This window comes from Pelodiscus sinensis, chromosome 22 (genome assembly GCF_052426305.1).
Source record: "Pelodiscus sinensis isolate ZL-2025 chromosome 22, ASM5242630v1, whole genome shotgun sequence".
Taxonomy (NCBI): Eukaryota; Metazoa; Chordata; order Testudines; family Trionychidae; genus Pelodiscus; species Pelodiscus sinensis.
This window is the reverse complement of record NC_143073.1, coordinates 1,371,832-1,391,351: the sequence shown is the minus strand read 5'-3', so window position 1 is coordinate 1,391,351 and position 19,520 is coordinate 1,371,832. Positions and strand designations below refer to the sequence as shown.

Here is a 19,520-nt window from a genome sequence, read left to right as displayed (position 1 = left end):
GAGTGACTTTGTGGGGGGATAAGAGGGCTCCTGTGGGGGGCAGCCTGGGTGCAGGTGGCCTAAAAGGGGATCTGGATGCACAGGGGCAATAGGAATCCACGGGGGAAGGGCGGGGACCAATGAAGATGGTTTTGGCAGGGGATACCTGGGTGCAGGGGTTTGGGGGCCCATCGGCCTTTCCCAGGGTCCCCATCTGGCTCTTCCCAGGGGCTCACCACCAGGGCCAGCCCTAGGGGGAAGTGGGGTCACAGACAACCCCCACCCCAGGCCTGCCCCACTTCTTCCCACCCCTGTCTGCCCCCATTATCGCTCTTGCCCCAGGAGCGCTCCCTGCTGCAGCCCAGTGACTTACCGGGTGACAGCAGAAAGCAGAGCAAGCTGGCTTGGCGCTCAGCTGGCCTCCGACCTGGCTCGCCGAGGGCCTGGCTGCTGCAGCTCCGTTCTGCTCCGGTGCCCAAGCTGGCCTCCAGCCTGGCTCAGGCTGCTGGGCCCCCTCAGCTCGGCCCCAGCTCCAGCAGCTGCTGGCACAGAGCGGGGCCCCCAGCCTGACGCCCTCGTTGCCCTGCCCGCCAGACTTGGAGCTTCGGCCTTCCCCCATGGGCCCTGCAGCCTGACTCCCCGTTGGCCCGTCCCTCGTTACTGGAGGGTGCCAACGAGCCCCCCAGGCAGGGTTCCCTGCCAGGCCCTCGGCTGCCTGCAACGGCTCCCCTCAGCGTGAACTGCAGAAAACAGCCACGGAGCCAGAACAGAGCAGCTCCTGCCCGGCTGCACCCTCCCACTCTCTCCTGTCCTGCGCCAGGCCTGCCTACGGGGGGAGGGGGGCAAAGTGGGCAATTGCCGGGGGGCTGGTGCTTCAAAGGGGCCTGGAGCTCCAGGCCTCTTGAGTTGCCATGGGAACACTGCCCTGCCCCTCCATGCGGGGCAGATGGGGGCCAGCGCTGCACTCCAGGTGGTGCTAAGGGCTGGCTGCCCCCTAGCCCTGCCCTATCCGGGGGTGTGGAGACCCCCCCACACACACCCCTTGCCCCCAGGACCGTGGTGGCTATCGGCTCCACTGCCTGTGGCCCTTGGCTCAGTTTCAACCCACATGAGCAACTGTCTGGTAAACCAATTCACCTCAGGAACGGCCACAAGGCGCCTTTTGCCTACATCTGAACACCCCTTCACTAGCCTTGGGCGCTATCCGTGGGGATTGTAGCCCTCTTCCTCCCTCCCCCCAACACGAAGGAACCCCACACTCAAAATGGAGCCTGCCGTCCGACACACATCTACACAGGGTCTGTCACAGAGGACGCATGAGCTTCACAGAGGCAACTTCCGCCCCGTGATCATCGAATCCCTCCTTGAGGGGACTCATTTCTGATCTTCAAGCACAGAGTATTTTGAGCAGGGAAATATTTGCAAGCGGGAAGTCGTTTGTCTCTTTCCTTCCTGTCCCTTCCAGCCTCTGTAGTTGGAAGATGGAGCCGGGTGAAAGTTTTTGCATTTTCTGTCCACCACGTCAATCAATGTCGGTCTGAAACAATTCAGCCGTATTCCTTAGAATATTGAATACCGTGTTTTCTCTGACTGCTAAGCATGTGGGAAAGGGGGGAAGCCTGGGGTGTAAAAGACTCGTGGTTCTGCTCTTCCTTCTGAGAAGGCATTTCAAGTTAAGCATCTCATTTTTCAGAAGCCAGCCCTAACCACTGGGCCATGAGATATTCTCAGGGAGTTCTTTCTGTTGTGAAAAGGATGTACCCTTGTCTTCCCTTTTGCTCGCTCATGTTACATGGCTACGTCTAGACTGGCATGATTTTCTGGAAATGCTTTTAACGGAAAAGTTTTTCCGTTAAAAGCATTTTCAGAACAGAGCATCTAGATTGGCACAGACGCTTTTCCGCAAAAGCACTTTTTTGTGGAAAAGCGTCTGTGGCCAATCTAATGCGCTTTTGAGCAAAAAGCCCCGATTGCCATTTTTGCGATCAGGGCTTTTTTGCGGAAAACAAATCTGAGCTGTCTACACTGGCCCTTTTGCGCAAAACTTTTGCGCAAAAGGGACTTTTGCCTGAACAGGAGCAGCATAGTATTTCCGCAAGAAGCACTGATTTCAGACAGTAGGACGTCAGTGCCTTTGCGGAAATTCAAGCGGCCAGTGTAGACAGCTGGCAAGTTTTTTCGGAAAAGCGGCTGATTTTCCTGAAAAACTGGCCAGCCTAGACACAGCCTATATGTATGAGAGAGAGAAAGAACAAAAGAGAGAGCGAGAGAAAGGAGAGGGGGTGGGGGACTGACAGACAAAAGCAATATCGGAAATTTGACTTATCTAGAAATACACCCGGGAGTAAGCACCAGGAAGGGCAGCGAGCTATTGAAGCTAGAGGACGATGTTGTCACAGGCCAGCGATGCCAGCAGTCTGCACATGAGGTTTCTAGCCACCAGAGGGGTGAGGGGTGAACAGCCTCCCCCAGCGAGTGGGAGAGACGAGGGCAAATAACTAATTAGCCGTGAGAGAGCTGGACACGTTTCGGGGGGGTCGGAGGACGGGCTTGCTTGGACAGTGGGCACGGGGCTCACTTCTGGTTTGTGTCTAATGCTCCTGCAGATCCTGCTTCACGCAGCCAGCCGCCTGCAGAGAGAAGGGGTTTCTCACCGCCCGAGGTTCCGTTTATTCTCCTTTTCTCTGACGCAGCGGGAGTGGCCGTGGCTGCAGGTGGGACATTGGACGGGTAGGGCCAGGGCTCTGAGCTCTCTCTCTCAGGGGTGTGGCTGGCTGGGTCTTGCTCAGGTGCTCGGGATCTGACTGATTCACATCTGTGGGGTGAGCAAGGAATTTCCCCTCAAGCCAGAGGCTATGTCTACACTGCAGTTATTTTTTGGAAAACGGTACGCAAATTGCAAACTGCTATTTGTGTCCCTTTTCCGATTTTTTTTCGGAAGAGGCTTTTCCGACATTTGGCCCGTCTACACAGGGCCAAATGTGGGAAAAGCTTCCTCTTTTGGAAGAGCCCTTATTCCTCAGAAAACAAGGAATACAGGGCTTCCAAAAGAACGCATCCGCTTTTTCGCAAACTGATACGAAAGAGCGGACGTGTTCCCTACATGCAACAGAATTTTTCCAGGTTTGAAAAACTCTGTAGTATAGACATGGCCAGACTGGCAGGAACATTGGACGTTTCACTTTCCTCTATAGCAGGTGGGTGTAGGAACTGGCATAAGAACGGCCAGACTGGGTCAGACCAAAGGTCCATCAGCCCCAGTATCCTGTCTACCGACAGTGGTCAATGGCAGATGCCCCAGGGGGACAGAACACAACAGGTAATCCTCACATGATCCCTCTCCTGTCACCCATTTCCAGATAAACAGAGGCCAGGGACACCATTCTTACCCATCCTGACTAACAGCCATTGATGGACCTAACCTCCAGGAATTTATCTAGCTCTTTTTTGAACCCTGTTAAAGTCCTAGTTTTCACAACATCCTCTTGCAATGAGTTCCACAGGTTGACTGTGGAAGAAAAACTTTGTTGTAAACCTGCTGCCTATTAATTTAATTTGATGACACTCCTAGTTCTTTTATTGTGGGAATAAGTCAATAATTTTTCCTTATTCACTTTTTCCACACCAGTGAAGATTTTATAGACCTTGATCATATGCCCCCCAATCTCTCTTTTCTAAGCTGAAAAGTCCAACACTTTTTAATCTCACTTCAATATAGGACCCCTTCCAAGCCCCTAAATCATTTTTGTTGCCCTTTTCTGAACCTTTTCCAATGCCAATATATCTTTTTTGAGATGAGGCAGCCACATCTATACTCAGTATTCAAGATATGGGCATCCCATGGTTTTATATAGAGGCAATAAGATGTTCTCGGTCTTATTTTCTGGGTTAAGTAGGTGCATCTCTATCATTTCCCTTCTATTGCAAGAGCCTTCGACGCTGCTGCTGTTCGCTGCTTGTAGTGCATAATAACCTGGTTTCTCGTGGGCTGTGATAATTTGGTCTAACTTCCGTGGCTGGATTTAGCATGCCCATGCTGGGTGATAGTGTAACGTGATGTGTTGGGATCAGACTGGAAGATCTGATGGTTCCTTTTGCGCTTTAGATCTATGACTCTATAGCCATAGGGCATTCTGAAGCAGATGTCTACTGGGGCTATGTCACTTTATATAAAATACGTCCATAGACGCTGAGGCCAGGTCTATATTATCTGGGAAGTTCGGCTTACGGAACACAACTGCAACTACATACAGACCATCGCTGGAGTTGACATCACAGCACCAAGCTCGGCTCAAGGGGTCACAGCGGTTAGCCAATGGGAGAAACACTCCCATGAATTTCCTTAAGTCCTCATGACAGTGAAGATTACCAGTGCTGACAGGGGCACCCTCAGCATTCGATTTAGTGAGTCTTTACTAGACCCGCTAAATCAAATACCAGAGGATTGACCGCTTGAACATCGATCTTCCCACAAGTGGAGGCGTGGCCTGAGGAAAAAGAAAGGGTGGAAATGGCTGTAACACCGGATAGGAGGGTACTCGCTGAGGAGGTGGGAGACAGACAAAACACTCAGCTCCCTACGATGGCGCAGCGGCGGGTGGATCCCTGGAGCCTTCAAATTGCGGCCAGAGCCCCAGGCGGCACAGGCCAGGCATCGCTACTGGCTGGGTGAGGGCTGCAGCAGCACAGTCTGTGTGATGCTGAGGACTGGCTGGTCCTAGGCCTGCCCCTGCTGGGAGTACAGAGCCAGTCCCCCCCCACCCTCCCGACGTCCCCATTACTCAGCGATAGAGCAATTCTATCATCCCCCTGGTTTCCCACATCCCACGCTGGTGTCTTCACCCCTGTGTTTGGCTGTAATAGGACAACTCCTCCTCACTCCACTTTGGGAATCGAGCCCGTCACTGCCTTTGCTTGTATTTGCAAGAGGTCTGCCGATGCAACGTGTCATTGACAGGAACACCGCTGTGGCTGACTTATTTCCTTGGCTGCCATTTTCCAGAAATTTCAACTCTTCTGCCTCCCCTCCCCCACACACAGAAGTTTCCAGAACTCCACGTGCATTGAACTGAAAAATGGGTCAGTCTCCCTGTATTTGTTGTCACCTCTCCCAGCCAGAACGGAAAATTCCACTCAGTAGTGTGGGTACTGAGACAGATTAGACCCCTGTACCAGAGCCGGGTCAGCGTTACTGACCATTTAAAAGGCCAGATTCTTCTTTCACAACAGGGCTTGTGTGGGACGGAAGGAATTCAGAGTCGTTCCTCTGCTCAATATCCATAGAAGTCTCTATCTCTAGCGATATATTTTCGACTCGGTGACCCCTCAAGCTATTTTCAAAGTGTCTGTCTGTGAGTCTGGTCGTTCAAGAACTCCTCCTAAACGCTAAGAGCTGGGGCCACCACATTTGGCACATAGCTTCCTCCTCTCATAACAGCTCAAAGCCAGGCCAGGGTTTGGTTGTGCCCAGAAAATGGGAAGTGCTGGGAATGGGAGAGTTTTCCATGACGCGGAAAGGGAGGGGCTGCTGTTCGGAAGGACATGATGAGAGTGGCCACTGGGGGCAGCGAGCGGAGGGGAGAGTCACCCCGGGGAGCAGCTGCACCACCAAGAGAATGGCCAGTAGGGTTGGGCGCAGCCATCTTGCCTGCCACCAGACTGGGTAAGGACCCTCCCGTACCAAACCCCTCCTCCCCCCGACATGGGCCACAGTGCTGGATGGGAGAAGAGAAGGCCCCTGGTGGCCAAATGGGGGGAGTCTGGGGGCAGACAGAAGGCCCCTCATGGTCGGATGGGCGGAGGTTGGGGGCAAGAAAACCCCTACCGACTGGGGGGGAAGGGGAAAGAGAAACCCCCTGACAGATAGGAGCCCCCCATCCTGAGTCCCTTCTCACCCCCTAACCCTCACTCCTGTACCCCTCACAGCCCCAGACTCCTGCCCTGCCCCACCCCCACTCCTCCATATCCCCAAGGCCCTACTCTAACTCCTGTACCTCCCACACCTCCGGCCTCCTGCCCTGAAGGACTCAGGCAGAGCCAGGTAGGCCTTCTGTAAATAATAAAGGACAAAGGAAAATCAAAGGCCCATGCTGTGATGCACTAACATTTTTAATGAGACTGAGAAGGGGGGATAAAGTTGCAGGATAAAACAATGCAGAGTATAAAGACAATAAAGAATTCAGAAGTGGCCGCGCCCAGTCATCCACTCCCAGGTGGTGCGTGTTCTGTGGTGCAGCTGCCATGTTTGACAACCAGGTCCCATTTCCAACCTCTGAAACGGACAGAGAACTGAGCTGGGGGAGCCATGAGAGTGCACGTCTGAGGTGCAGGAGGACAGAACAAAACGCCATCGACCGCTGTGATTTCCAGAAGGCCGACACACTCATGCCCAGCATGGATTTCTGTTGCTCAGCCCTTCCGAAAGCCACGTCCGCACGGTCAGGTGCCAAACCTGAAGGGGGGTTCCAAAGAGGATAGAGAAAGGTGGCAGGTGGCAGAACGAGGAGCAATGGTCTCAAGTTGCAGTGGGGGAGGTTTAGGTTGGATATTAGGAAAAACGATTTCCCTAGGAGGATGGGGAAGCGCTGGGATGGGTTCCCTAGGGAAGGGGGAATCTCCATCCCTAGAGGTTTTTAAGTCCCAACTTGACAGAGCCCTGGCTGGGATGATTGAGTTGGGATTGGTCCTGCTCTGGGCAGGGGGTTGGACTCGATGCCTCCTGAGGGCTCTTCCCACCTGGCCTTCTTATTTTCTTATTTCTGTGGCCACCTTGCGTGGGTGGACTACAGCTGGCGGTTTCCATAGCAGTAGGACTCGCCCAGACCTTGCCCAGACAGTCGGGAAGTGGAGGAGTATTTTGAGGTGTACCGGGACTCGAGTCCTGCTGTGGCCTTTGGAGCGCACCCATGGATCTGTGGCCCCACACTGCCGCTGCTGCCCGTCGCTGAGGATATCATACCACTTGACTCAGCCAGGCTAATGTCTGGCGGCCCTGCGGCTGTCACTACGCTCTCCTGAGGGCAAGTGGTGAGGATGGGCCCCGGGAAGGTCACGACCACTGGCGGCGGGTAGATGATCACTCGTGTGTCTGGACACTGCACCACACAGGGCTCGTTGTGCGTGAGAACACATGGCTCTCCGCACTTCACCTCACACGGCTGGGAGCTCTGGGTGCACGTCGCTGGCCCTTGGAAAGACATCTTTCTGGGACGGGGATACACCTGAGAACAGAGGAGGTGGCAGTGTAAATTGGAGACAAGTGCTAGCAGAAACACAGGTACTAAGGCAGCAAGAACTGCGTAAGGACAGAGGATAGGGAGATAGGCCCAGGCTAGCCACAGTTCCTGGCTACAAAGCTGCCTCTGCTTACTTGTTCCTTACGTCCTCAGCCTCCAGCCTACCCAGCCCCACTGTGCCCTTGTCACGCTCCCAGGACTTCTCCATGCAGCTGGTAAGTGCGCCCAAGCCAGGCGGAGCTGCTGCGGCTCACTAGTCTGCCACGTACGAGGTGGGCACCAGCACTGGGCACGGAGTCCCAGCATGCTCCAGACTGAGGCTATGTCTACACAGGCGGGTTATTGCGCAAATACGGCCGTTCTCGCGCAAGAATCTGCAGAGTGTCTACACTGCCCACCCGCTCTCGCGCAAGGAAATTTGCAGTACGGCGAGGTAAGAGACAGCTCCTTGCGCAAGAGCCACGCTCTTTTCTATCAGGTGTAAGCCCTCTTGCGCTGGAGGGCAGCGTGGACGCCGGGCAGGGATTTCTTGCGCAAGAAAGCCCTATGGCTAAAATGGCCGTCGGAGCTTTCTTGTGCAAAAGTGTCCACGCTGCCATGGATGCTCTTGAGCAAAAGCACAGCTCGCACATGGCAGTGTGGACGTTTTCTTGCAGAAGACTGCAATAAGCCGCCAGTGCAGACATGCCTGAGTGCGTGGTACCAGGGGCTACGCGGTCGGTGAGGGGTAGGACAGCGGTTTTCAAACTGGGGGTCAGAGCCCAAGAGTGGGAGGTGGAATATCCAGCACTGGGTCTTGTTGCTGCAGGGGGATCAGATGAGCCGCTGGGGGGGGGGGGGGAAGAGGCAGAAGCCTGCCTGTCCTGACACTGCAGACTGCACTGCACCCCAGAAGTAGCCAGCAGTAACCCCAACTCTTAGGTGTGTGTGGGGGAGGGGGTGTGGATAGGAGGAGCATACAGAGCTCCATACAATGCCCCTGCTCTGAGCATTAACTTGGGAGTCTGCTGCTGGGGGCAGCCTGGTCCTTCCAGGGGGGGCAGGAAGCTGCCTTAGCCCCTTCTGCTGCCTAGGAACCACTCAAGGCAACCCCCAGCACAAGCCCCCTCCTACGGCCCAAAATGTCCATTCAGCCCCACCCCAGAGCCCACACTCCAGTCCAGTTCTGTTGGGTCACAGGCCTTAGCCATTTTCCTCAACTGGGTCACGAAGGGGAAAAGAGTTTGAAAGCCACTGAGTTAGCACCCGGCAAATTCACAGCCCCTTGGGCAAGCCAGCCCCTCACTCAGCCAGAAACATCCCTGTTTCTGGGGACGCTGCCTGTAAAAGGCATCTCCTCTGCCAAGTCTGCCCCACGAGTCTGAGAAATTCTGTTCTGTGCTTGTATCTCCCCTCTCAGCCTTAGCCCCCAAACCTCCCTCCAGCAGAGCCCTGGTGCTTTCAGAGGGGCAGGGCCTGGCTGGTTCTATATGGGAGCTGAGTGTCGGCCGCACCTGTGCTAATTCCCCACCTGACTCCTCAGCTGGGGAAAACTGGCCACGTGACTGACTCTGGGCTGAGAGCATAGGAAGAAGGCTTGTCAGGGAGCTCGCTGGAGAGACGAGGGGGCAGGAGGAGGGAGTGCTGGAAGCCAGCATGTTCTTGCAAGAAAGGCTAAGTTGTGAGGAGCAAAAGCTCTAGTGAGCTAGGAACAGCTGCTTAAAAGAGGAGACCCCTCTAGGCAGAGATGTCTCAGGAGGAAGGGGTTTCAGAAAACAACAGAATGAATATATTGACTCTAGGAGCTTCCTCTGGAGCGTCTCCGGTTAACAAGCTAAGTGATTGCAGGTCGGATGAGCAGCAGGTGTGGCCTGGTAGCAGAGCCGGGGTGATTGCTGGGCTGATGACTGTTCTAGGTGGGGCTCTGTAAGTAGCAGCCTCCTTGCAGATTAAGAAATCTTTTAACTGCTCTGTGCACTCTCCATTCCTCCCAGCAGCCGCCTGCCCTTCCTAGCCACAGTCCCTGCTCTGCTCCTAAGGGAGCTAAGGCACCAGTGCTAGCTGGAGTGCTCTGGGGCCTTGCCAGTGGCCAGGTCTTTTAATCTGCCATGCCAATCCTAGTTGCTCTGAGGGGCTGTGGCTGAGAAGGGAGGGGGTGAGCTGTACAGACACAGGCAGGGATAGCATGCCAGCTCCCTAGAATTGGGACTAACTTGCCTGAGCCAACCTGAGGCAGGATTCTTGCCCTAGTCTTACCAGTGGGTACAGCCTAGGCAGAGGGAGAAGGCTTGCTGGGCAGCAATGCTGAAGGCCCAGGGTGTTGAAGTCCTGTCCAACTACAAGGCCATCTAGCCTGTGCTGTGGTCAGTTGACTATTCTACCTCCTGTTGTCTGTGGAAATAGCATGTAACCTCCTGGAATTGTTCACTTACCCCCAACACAATGAGGAAGGGCGAGGGGTGGGTTAAAAACAATGACTGTAATAAGCGAAAGCCACACTGAAGAGTAATAGCAACGTAGCCTTGTTAGTCTGGTCTTGCTGAAACAAAAGGCAGGACTATGCAGCACTTCAGAGACTAACAAGATGGTTTATTAGGTGATGAGCTTTTGTGGGCCAGACCCACTTCCTCAGATCAAATAGTGGAAGAAAGTTGGCAGGACCATATATACCAAAGGGATACAGTCAAAAAAAGTGAACACATACAAAACTGACATCCGATTTTAGACCAGAGGGGGAAGAGGGGAGGTAGTGATTACTTAATACTTAATACTGAAGAGTATTTGGCTCATGGGCCGCTGGTGTTTTCAAACCAGCTCAGACAACTCTAGCCTGTGTTAGGGCTGGGGAAAGAGGAATCCTAATTTCCTCTTCAGATTCAATGGTAACATGCAAACCAACCCAGCTCAGTGCTGCAGGGGGACTTTGTTCCTGAAGCTCCTAAGTCAGCAATTCCTGGCAGTAAAAGAATTCGTTGCTCACCTTTTGGAGCGTGTGTCCTGCCTTTCCCAGAGCTGTTCTCCTCCCAGTCCCAGAAGAGTGATTGCTACAGAGGAGAGTGGGGAGAGACCTGCCTAATCAGGGAACACAACATTTCTCTCTAGTGTATCATGGATGGGTGTTTCTAAGCTACCCTAGACAATTATCGCACGCTGGAGGGTGGGGAGGGTGTTCATTAGGCCGGTTCCTTGGCTGAGATTTCATCTTAGCGTGCAAACCAGTTTTTCCAAATCACCCTGGTGCTCTTGTTTCTTGAAGCTTGTGAGTCAGCAATCATTGCTGAAGAAACAGTCATGTGCTGTCACAACAACCCTTAAGGACTGCGTCTTTGTAATTGGTTCCCCTGCCTTCAGCAAGGCTGTGCTGCTTCATTTGAAGCCGAGGGTGCGGATCTAAAATTGCTACATGCTCACATAAGAACATAGAAATATCCATTCTGCATTAAACTAATTTAATCCACAAATTTAAACACTCTCAGCTGCTTCTGAGGAACACAGTGCTCATTAATGGAAAAACACGACCACCGAGCCTTTCTTCCCACGTGAGAAGTTGGCTTGGACTGCAAGGAGCTTTACCATTTTTCATAAATAGCTTTTCAAGTTTTCAGCTGCAGAGACCAAATGAATTTAAAAACAGCAGTAAAGATATATTGTAATAGTGATCTATGAAAGCTGATCACTGTAGGAACATGACAATAGGATTATCCACAGCTGGTGTCATTTGCCATGACTCCAGATAAAGCAGCTAAAGGTGTGAAGTTCATTTACTGAGTGCTAAGCCACTGCTACATCCCTGCTACATCCAGTTAGAGAAACCAACTGGAAAACAGCAGTAAAATGCAGTCAATAGATACATTCATCTCAATCATTTCTCATCCCGGGTTGCACATGCATATGCCAAAGCAATGCAAATGGCTAGAATCAAAAGGAATTTGTTCATCATTATCTAAGGTATTTGCTTTCCCATTATCCAAATACAACTAACAGGGCAAGATTGTCTCAAATCCATAGGTGGCTTTGGAGAACACCTTTTTAGACCGGCTGCATCCCAGTGCTACTGACTGGCTACAAACATAGATTTATAGCAAGAAACCTCCCTCAACCCTGCTGGGAAACACACAGATTATTGTGCCGCACTTGGTTTTAGGTTAATAAAACACTCTCTACAGTAATTAGTTACCCAAAGATAGTTATAAAACCAATTGAGTCAATTGGACTTACTCAGTTCACGGAGGAGAATGAGTCAAGAGAAGCCTTTAGCTGAGCCCTGAGTTGGGAGGACTTTTATAGGCGTTCTGCGATTGCTGGAGGCCATGAGCCGCCCTGTATGCAGGAAGCCCTGCTCGCTTACGAACTGAGCGTGGTTGCGCATGCGACTCTTCGTGTGTCTGCCATTGTTTTGCTCCCAATTTCCTTATTACTGAGTTCCCAGCCTGAGCTGATATAAAGTGCACATTGCAGCCTACAGGATTCTTCTCTCTCAGAACGTTAGGGGGCAAATTCATTTCTCATTTTCTACGGGCTCCTCTTGAGTGACTGAGAATGCACCAAACGCCATTTGCTCCTAAGAGATCAGTGCTCACTGAAGTCTGCGAGTGTCTTTCCAACCACGTGTTCCATGGACTATGAGTTTGACCCTAGGGGTTGTGGTTCGTTTCTAGACTAATGCAGCCCAATACGCCATTAGCCTTCCTGGCTACAAGGGCGCCCTGCTGACTCATCTCCAGCTTCTCCTCCACTGTGATCCCCAGTGCTTGTCTGCAGAACAGCTGTACAGGGGCTTGTGCCTGCCTTCTGCTCCGAGGCCCAGGGGGAGTTTTATCCCAGAACAACTGGGAATTCTGGTCTGGAGAGCCTTGCTGTCATGGCCTCACTGCTTTGGGTCCAGGGACTCAGGGTGAGCAGCCCCACGCTGCCCGGTGCAGCTCCCTCCTTCGGGCTGAGGAGCAAGGGGGATGAAAGGAAATAGTGTCGCATTGCACGAGGGCTTGGAATTGAAATATCGAACTTACTGCTCTGTCCTGGACAGTGTGAGACAAAGGATGCTCGGCAGGCTCACTGACAGCAGGGGGGCAAAAGGGGCAGTTGCCCCAGGACCTGGTGAGTCGACGGGGCCCAGCAGTGGCAGTCCTGGCCCATTTAAACTGCCGCCCCAGCGCTGCAGTGTGCGCTCCATGCAACTCTGAGGGTCTGCACTGCCTGGCTGCCCTGACCCCGCCCCTTTTCCCAAGGCTCCGCCCCTTCCAGCACGGAGCCAGCCCTCTTTCTCTACCTTGCCCAGCGGCCTGTGGAGGCTGTCGGCTCTCCTGCTAGTTCATGGTTTGAAAATCGGTTAGAGGAATCAAGACCCTGCTCTTTGGGGAAGAAGAAAATTGTCATTGCTGGAAGTGTCCTCGATTCATTACACACATTCCAAGCAGAGCTTCCTGTAAGCAGGGAAGAATTAGGAGCGATAAGTTCTATGCAGACCACTTAGCACAGGTCAGCAAGTACCTGGGGACTTCGAGATTGCCAAGCTGCGTTAGAGCAGTGATCCCTCTGGACTCTGGGGCTGTCTACACGGCAAGGTTTTTGCAGCAGAGAGTATGCTAATGATGGGCTCATTAGCATGAGTTGCAATGTCATTAGCATATTTTCTGCTGATGCTTTTTGCATAAAAAAACCCTTTGTGCAAGATCCTTATGCCTCTCCTGGATCTTGCGCAAAAGGGCTGTGTCTAGACTGGCCGGTTTTTCCGGAATATCAGCTGCTTTTCCAGAAAAACTTGCCAGCTGTCTACACTGGCTGCTTGAATTTCTGCAAAAGCCCTGACTTCCTACTGTAAGAAATCAGTGCTTCTTGCGGAAATACTATGCTGCTCCCGTTTGGGCAAAAGTCCCTTTTGTGCAAAACTTTTGCACACAAGGGCCAGTATAGACAGCTGAGATTTATTTTGCGCAAAAAAGCTCCGATGGTGAAAATGGTGATCAGGGCTTTGTTGCGGAAAAGCGCGTCTAGATTGGCACAGACGCTTTTCTGCAAAAAGTGCTTTTGTGGAAAAGCGTCCGTGCTAATCTAGACACTCTGTTCTGAAAATGCTTTTAACAGAAAACTTTTCTGTTAAAAGCATTTCCGGAAAATCATGCCAGTCTGGACGTAGCCAAGGGTTTTTTTGCACAAAACGGAAGTGGCTACACTGCTTCTTTTTGCACAAAAACCCCTTGCACAAAAAGCATCGGGAGAAAATATGCTAATGACACTGAGACTCATGCTAATGAGTCCGTCATTAGCATACTCTCTGCCACAAAAAACCTTGTAGCCTGAAGGTCTATCAGGCTATGTCTACACATGCTAAGGGCTACAGGCAGTCCCCGGGTTACGTACAAGATAGGGACTGTAGGTTTGTTCTTAAGTTGAATCTGTATGTAAGTCGGAACTGGCGTCCAGATTCAGCCGCTGCTGAAACTGACCGCCAGTTCTGACTTACATACAGATTCAACTTAAGAACCCCAGGCGTCCCCAAGTCAGCTGCTGCTGAAACTGATCAGCGCTGATTCCAGGAAGCCTGGGGCAGAGCAACTCTGCCTCGGGCTTCCTGTAGTCAGCGCTGGTCAGTTTCAGCAGTGGCTGACTTGGGGACGCCTGGGGCAGAGCAGCTGGGGTGCTGCTGAGTTGCTCCAGTAGCACCGCTCCTCGGCGCTACTGGGCCAACCCAGCAGCACCCCAGCTGCTCTGCCCCAGGCGTCCTGATTCAGCCACTGCTGAAATTGACCAGCAGCGGCTGAATTAGGACCTGGGGCAGAGCAGCTGGGGTGCTGCTGGGTTGGTCCAGTAGTGCCCAGAGCGGCGCTGCAGGACCAATCGGCAGCGCCTCAGCTGCTCTGCTCCAGGGTCCAAAACAAAAGCCTGGTCTGCTGGGGGAAGGGACACACTAGCCGCGCCCCCCCCCATCAGACCAGGGACACGGGGAGCAGAGCCGCAGCGGCAGCGGGATGCCGCGCCTCTGAGGCTTTGCTCTGGCAAAGCCTCAGAAGCGCGGGAACCTGCCCGGTGCCCCTGGTCTGCTGGAGACGGTCTCCAGCAGACCAGGGGCACCAGAGCAGCTTACGAACGGGGCTTTCTCGCCCCGGAGCTCGCAGGTAGCAATCCGCTACCTCGACCTCCGGGGCGAGAAAGCCCCATTCCTAAGTGCGGATCCGACGTAAGTCGGGGACTGCCTGTATTCTAAGCAGGATGGTGATCCTTTGTTCTTCAGGTCCACTGAAGGTGGGACAAGAAGTCACTGGCTACATATGCAGCAAGGGAGATTTAGGTGAGCTTTTAGGAGAAGGTTTCTAGCTTGAAGGATAGTTAAGCACCGGAACATGCTTCCAAGGGGATTTGTGGAATCCCCATCATGGGAGCTTTTGAAGAACGCCCGTCAGGTTTAGGTATTCTTGGTCTTGTCTCAGCACCTAAGGCTGAACTAGACATCCTTTCCAGGTTTTTTTGAAGTCTTACATTTCCGTGTTCTTTATGTTGTCTCCAACAACTATCAGCACCAGTGGGAGCAATGAAAAATCCTCAAATAGATTGATACCAAAGACAGCTAGAAAAGTCTGGTTGTGCCCTGTTGAAATAATGAGTAAGCTGAAGAGGAGAGGGATTGACTTACTCAAGATCTCTCAGGGTGTCTTTAGCTAAACCCAAGCTGGCAATTTTCAAAAGTGGCATTTTTGGATCTTGAGCAATGTTTCCTCTAACCCTTTCCATACGTGTGCAGAATAAATTTGTATGTGCACTGAGGCAGGTGTGAATGTGCACCATCAGTAGAAACAAAAAACCAAGCAGTGGGCACTCTGCTAATCAGCCGGGCAGCCTTTGAATCTCTCCTGAGTGGCACCACAAGTGCCCAGCTTACAGGGAACGCTGATCTCGTTGAAATACCTTAAAGGGGCTTTATTACAAAATGAGTCGCTACCCTCTGCAAATGTGTCCCCTTGATGATGTCGCACGCTGGGACCTGCAAGTTGTCAGTGAAACCCTTGACTTTTAGTTTTCTAAGTTTCCTGTTGAAGGCCAAGGGAGCTTGAAGCTCAGAGCAAATCTTAAAATGTCGTAAAAGGCAGCTCATCCTTTCACAACACAGAAGTAGTTAATGCCTCCTCATGGAAGAGAAACTAAATCTTGGGTCACACTGGGTTGTCCTAGGAAAATGTTTAGCTCTAGTTCCTCCCTTGGTGTAAACTGAAGGAGCATCATGGAATTTTGTGGACTTGTGCTGCATTTACACACGCTGAGGGATCTGACTGGGGAACGCCAAGTTGGAAAAGAAATGAAAGGCTTTTCTCTTTTCATGGAAAATCAAATGGTCTCAAATTATGAGGCTGTAAATTAGGCTTGATTAAGAGAGTGATGTGACCTTGCCACATATCATAAAGTGATGCTATAACTCAATCTGGTGGCATCTAAACCAGGAGCATGCTATTTAATATTAGAGTAAAACACTGCGTATGGAATGCTTGTGACACTCTTTGAAATCTTTTGTTCCCAGGAAGCTACAGACTCTCCCTCTTAGTCTTCCTCTTGGGTCATTTCGTAAGTGGATTTGGCAGAATTCATCTTGTGCTACCTTATAATGGCGTTGGAGGATACTAGGGGCTATTTTAAATGTTTCTTAAACGTGTAGATTCCAGGCTGTCCTTCCTGTCTGGCCTTTAATTCCAAGCTACATGGGATCCCCGTAATTCCTATACAGCAACCAGACCTGTGCTACTGAGCAACATTACTTCCCCTCATGAAGACAACATAAACTGCTGAATTACACTCAGCAGCCATATGCTAATACGGATATGCTAATAATATGCAAATAATCCTCAGGATAAGAATAGGCTTTTGCCCTAAGCCAGATTCCATGTTCCGGGGTTAGTAATGGGGAAAGCCTTAAGGCAGCAGGAGTGTAAGGGTACGTCTACGCAGTAGTGTTAGTTTGGAATAACCGACATCATCCCGAAATAACACGTGCCAGTGCCATGTGTACACTGCTACTTCAAAATAATGTTGAGCTGGAGGACTTCTTACTCGGACTCCTGTAACCCTCAGAAATATGGGAAGTCGAAGGAAGGGTGTTCTTCCTCTGACTTCCTGCTCTGTAGACAACTTAACTGGGCTTTTGGTGCTATTTCAACTTAAGCTATGCAATTGACATAGCTCAAGTTGCATCGCTTAATTCAACTTTAACCCTGCTGTGTAGACATACCCTAAGTGGACAGGGCTTTCGGTCCTATCGCAACTCAAGGTATGAGTGTGGGTTGTCTGCAGCTCCCTCATATCTAGCCCAAATCAATACAGCAAAGGACAGCTCTAGCCACACCAACTTGGCATGAATCATCCTTTGTCCTAACCAGACACACACACCCTGGTTCAACTGGGTGTGCAGCAAAAATACACAACTACAGAAGGGTTGGAACTGGATTTCCCATCCCATCATACATTTCTGGAAAAAAAATCATTCCAATTTGGGACCAAAAAGTTGGAAATGCAAAACTTCTTTTTCAAAGAGTACCACTAATCCTCAAAGGTTATCTATTCTATATTTGAGAGTTTGTGTGTCTGTGAGTGCATGTCTGTGTCGGTCTGTGTCTGTTTGCCTAAAAACTCCTCCAAAATTGGTATGGGGCTTCCCCTATAACTTAAACCAAGGTCATGGTTTGGTTGTGCCAGGAAAATGGGATGTGCCCGGAATGGGATTGCTTCTAATAGAACCATACAGAAAAGAGAGAGAATCAAGCAGCTGAAAGGGGCTGACTGCTGGTGTGCCCCCATCCCCACCTCATCCAGGACTGCCCCGCCTCCAGCCTTTCCCCACCAGGTGCCCTTTAGTGAGGGTAGGGGGTGCTGCAGCCCTCCCCTCCCCTCCCGCCATTCGTACAGGGATGCATAACATCATACAGAAAAGAGACATCACCAGGCAATCGAAAGGGGCAGGTTGGGGGCACTTCCCTTCCCCCCTCATCCAGGCCTGCCCCAACCCTGAGCCTCCCACTTCCCAGTCACCTTCTAGGGAGGATGGAGGAGACCGAAGCTCTGCCAGTCCAAATTTGTGCAGGGACGTTGCTGGCTGTTCCCCTTTTCAGGGCAGGAGGGGAAGGGCCCAGTTTGCTGCAATCTTTGCTCCGGCGGGAGGCGGGCAGATGAACCTGGATCTGCCCCAGGCTAGTCTACACTGCACCTCTCTTGTGAGAGAGCCTATGCAAATGAAGTGCAGATTAGCATATCGCCACACTTCATTTGCATAGTTAATTAGTGTCTACACAGCTCCTTTTTGCACAAAACCCCCCTCTTGTGTAAGAGCCGTTCTTTCTCATTTCTAATTAATTATGCAAATGAAGCACAGCAATATGCTAATACTTGCTTCATTTGCAGAGGCTTTTGCGCAAGAGGGGTGCAGTGTAGATGTAGCCCCAGCAGAGGGATGTGCACCCTGCCCCTGGCTGTGCCTGCTGGAGTTGCAGCAGCCATGGAGAGTTGCTTCTTACCTGGCCACAAGTGCTGTGGTGAGAGAGGTCTGGGGTCGTCCTCTGTCTCCGGGGCAGCCTGCACCCTGACCCCCTCCTCTCCTGCCCCACCCCAGAGCAGGTATTTAAATGAAGAAAAACAAAAATTAAGGACCTGAGCACTGGGGTTCTTATTTTGTGACGTAGGGAGCCATCTGCTGGCAAAAGCTTGCAACAAATCTATTGTGTATTTAAGAGAGTAAAACAAAAATAGAGTCAAGGACGGGAGCAACGCTTGGCAAATGTTCCAGTTCAAAATAAGCAAAATAGACATTGACACATGAACAACGGGTGAGTGTTTCTGAGCGCCAAGTAGAATCATAGAGCACTAGAACAGGAAGGGACCTCGAGAGGTCATCGACAGGGCTGGCCCACAATACCTGAGGCGGGGAGCTCAAATGACGCCCCCATGCCCTCTCACTGGGGCCAAAACTTTGAAAGGTCTCAGTTCTGCCTTTTTCCTGTTCTACTCTACCACCATCTCTGTGCATCTAGAGCAGAGAGAGAGTACATATGTACCAGCAGCAGACACAATTTTCTACATTCTGGGTCCTAGTGGTGCCTCCCCCCCACAGTCTGGCACCTGAGGCGGCCGCCTCAGTTCCCATCATGGTAAGGCCAGTCCTGGTCATTGAGGACCAGTCCCCTGCCCTCATGGCAGGACCCAGCACCGTCTAGACCATCCCTGGTGGATGTCTATCCAACCTGTCTGTTATCTAACATATCCCTCAGGTGGGGCAGGTGCAGGTTCATCTGCCATCTGGGCACCCCAGCCAGAGCCAGGAAGGCAGCAAAGTGGGACCTTTCCCCTCCCTCCCTGATGGTGGAACAGCCAGTGATGTCCCTGTCCAGGTAAATAAATATTTAGAGCACAGATGCATTTTCATACATTTCTTCTTCATACATTTAAACACCATTTCTTTATTTCATTGCCTCTCTCTTTTATGCATAGCAGCTAGCAGACAGAAGCAAACCTCTCCAGGAAGTAGAATTGCCACACCATAGGATGAGTTCCGAAATGAGTGCCAAGAGTGAAAATCACCTTTGCAGAGGGCCAGCAAAATGCTGAAGACCATATAAGGGGCATGGTTAGCCTGGAATTTCAGCATCAGGCCATGTTAAATAGTTCATAGACTCAGTCTTCACCATCTCTACTGGGTGAATTTCATCAGAATGGTTTGTAAATAGAGAAAGGAATAGAAAAGAAAACGAGCAATTCTGTGATGCAGCATAATTTTTAATGAGAATAACAAATAGAGTATTTCCTTGCCAAATGAAATTATTCTGTAGATAAAGAAAACATTTCCAGGGATTCAAAAAAGGCTACATCTAATCGCCCACTCCAAGATTTGCATTTTGTTATTGTTATAGAGTTTAACAATCAGATCCCATTTTTGTCTATTTCTAGTTACTTGGTTTGTCCCAGACAGCATGAGATAGGGCAAAGCACATTGCAAGCAGATAATTAAGCTGGAAAGCCATTCTGTTATAATTCTAAAGTAACGTATAACATGAGGAACTTATTTAGGCCTAATTTTAAGAGTTACCAAATAGCTGGTTAATTTTCCAATAGAAAATGCACATACAAAGGAAAATGTACTTTTTAGCTAAACTGAAACTTTCCACGGTAGATTGTTAATTTCAATGAGATTTGCAATTGGAGGGGAGGGAAGTGTTTTGTGTCATCATCAGATAGCATTGGAATTGCACATTTGATTCCTCATTTCAAAGCTGCTTTTAGTTTTTTAATTTAATTTTATAGTTTACTATAAAATCTGTAAAAAGTCAAGATCGTGCTTTTTCATAAATTCCATTT

The 19,520-nt window shown here is 50.9% G+C and overlaps 1 protein-coding gene across 1 annotated transcript in view; it reads right to left on the bottom strand.

The window, feature by feature from the left end:
• Positions 1-11,585, bottom strand: part of LOC149521778 (uncharacterized) — a 66,370-nt gene extending 54,785 nt beyond the window's left edge. The window contains exon 1 of the mRNA XM_089772426.1: positions 11,412-11,585. The gene's annotated coding sequence lies outside the window, so the exon portion shown is untranslated. The remainder of the gene's footprint in view (positions 1-11,411) is intronic.
• Between the last annotated feature and the right edge of the window lie 7,935 nt (positions 11,586-19,520).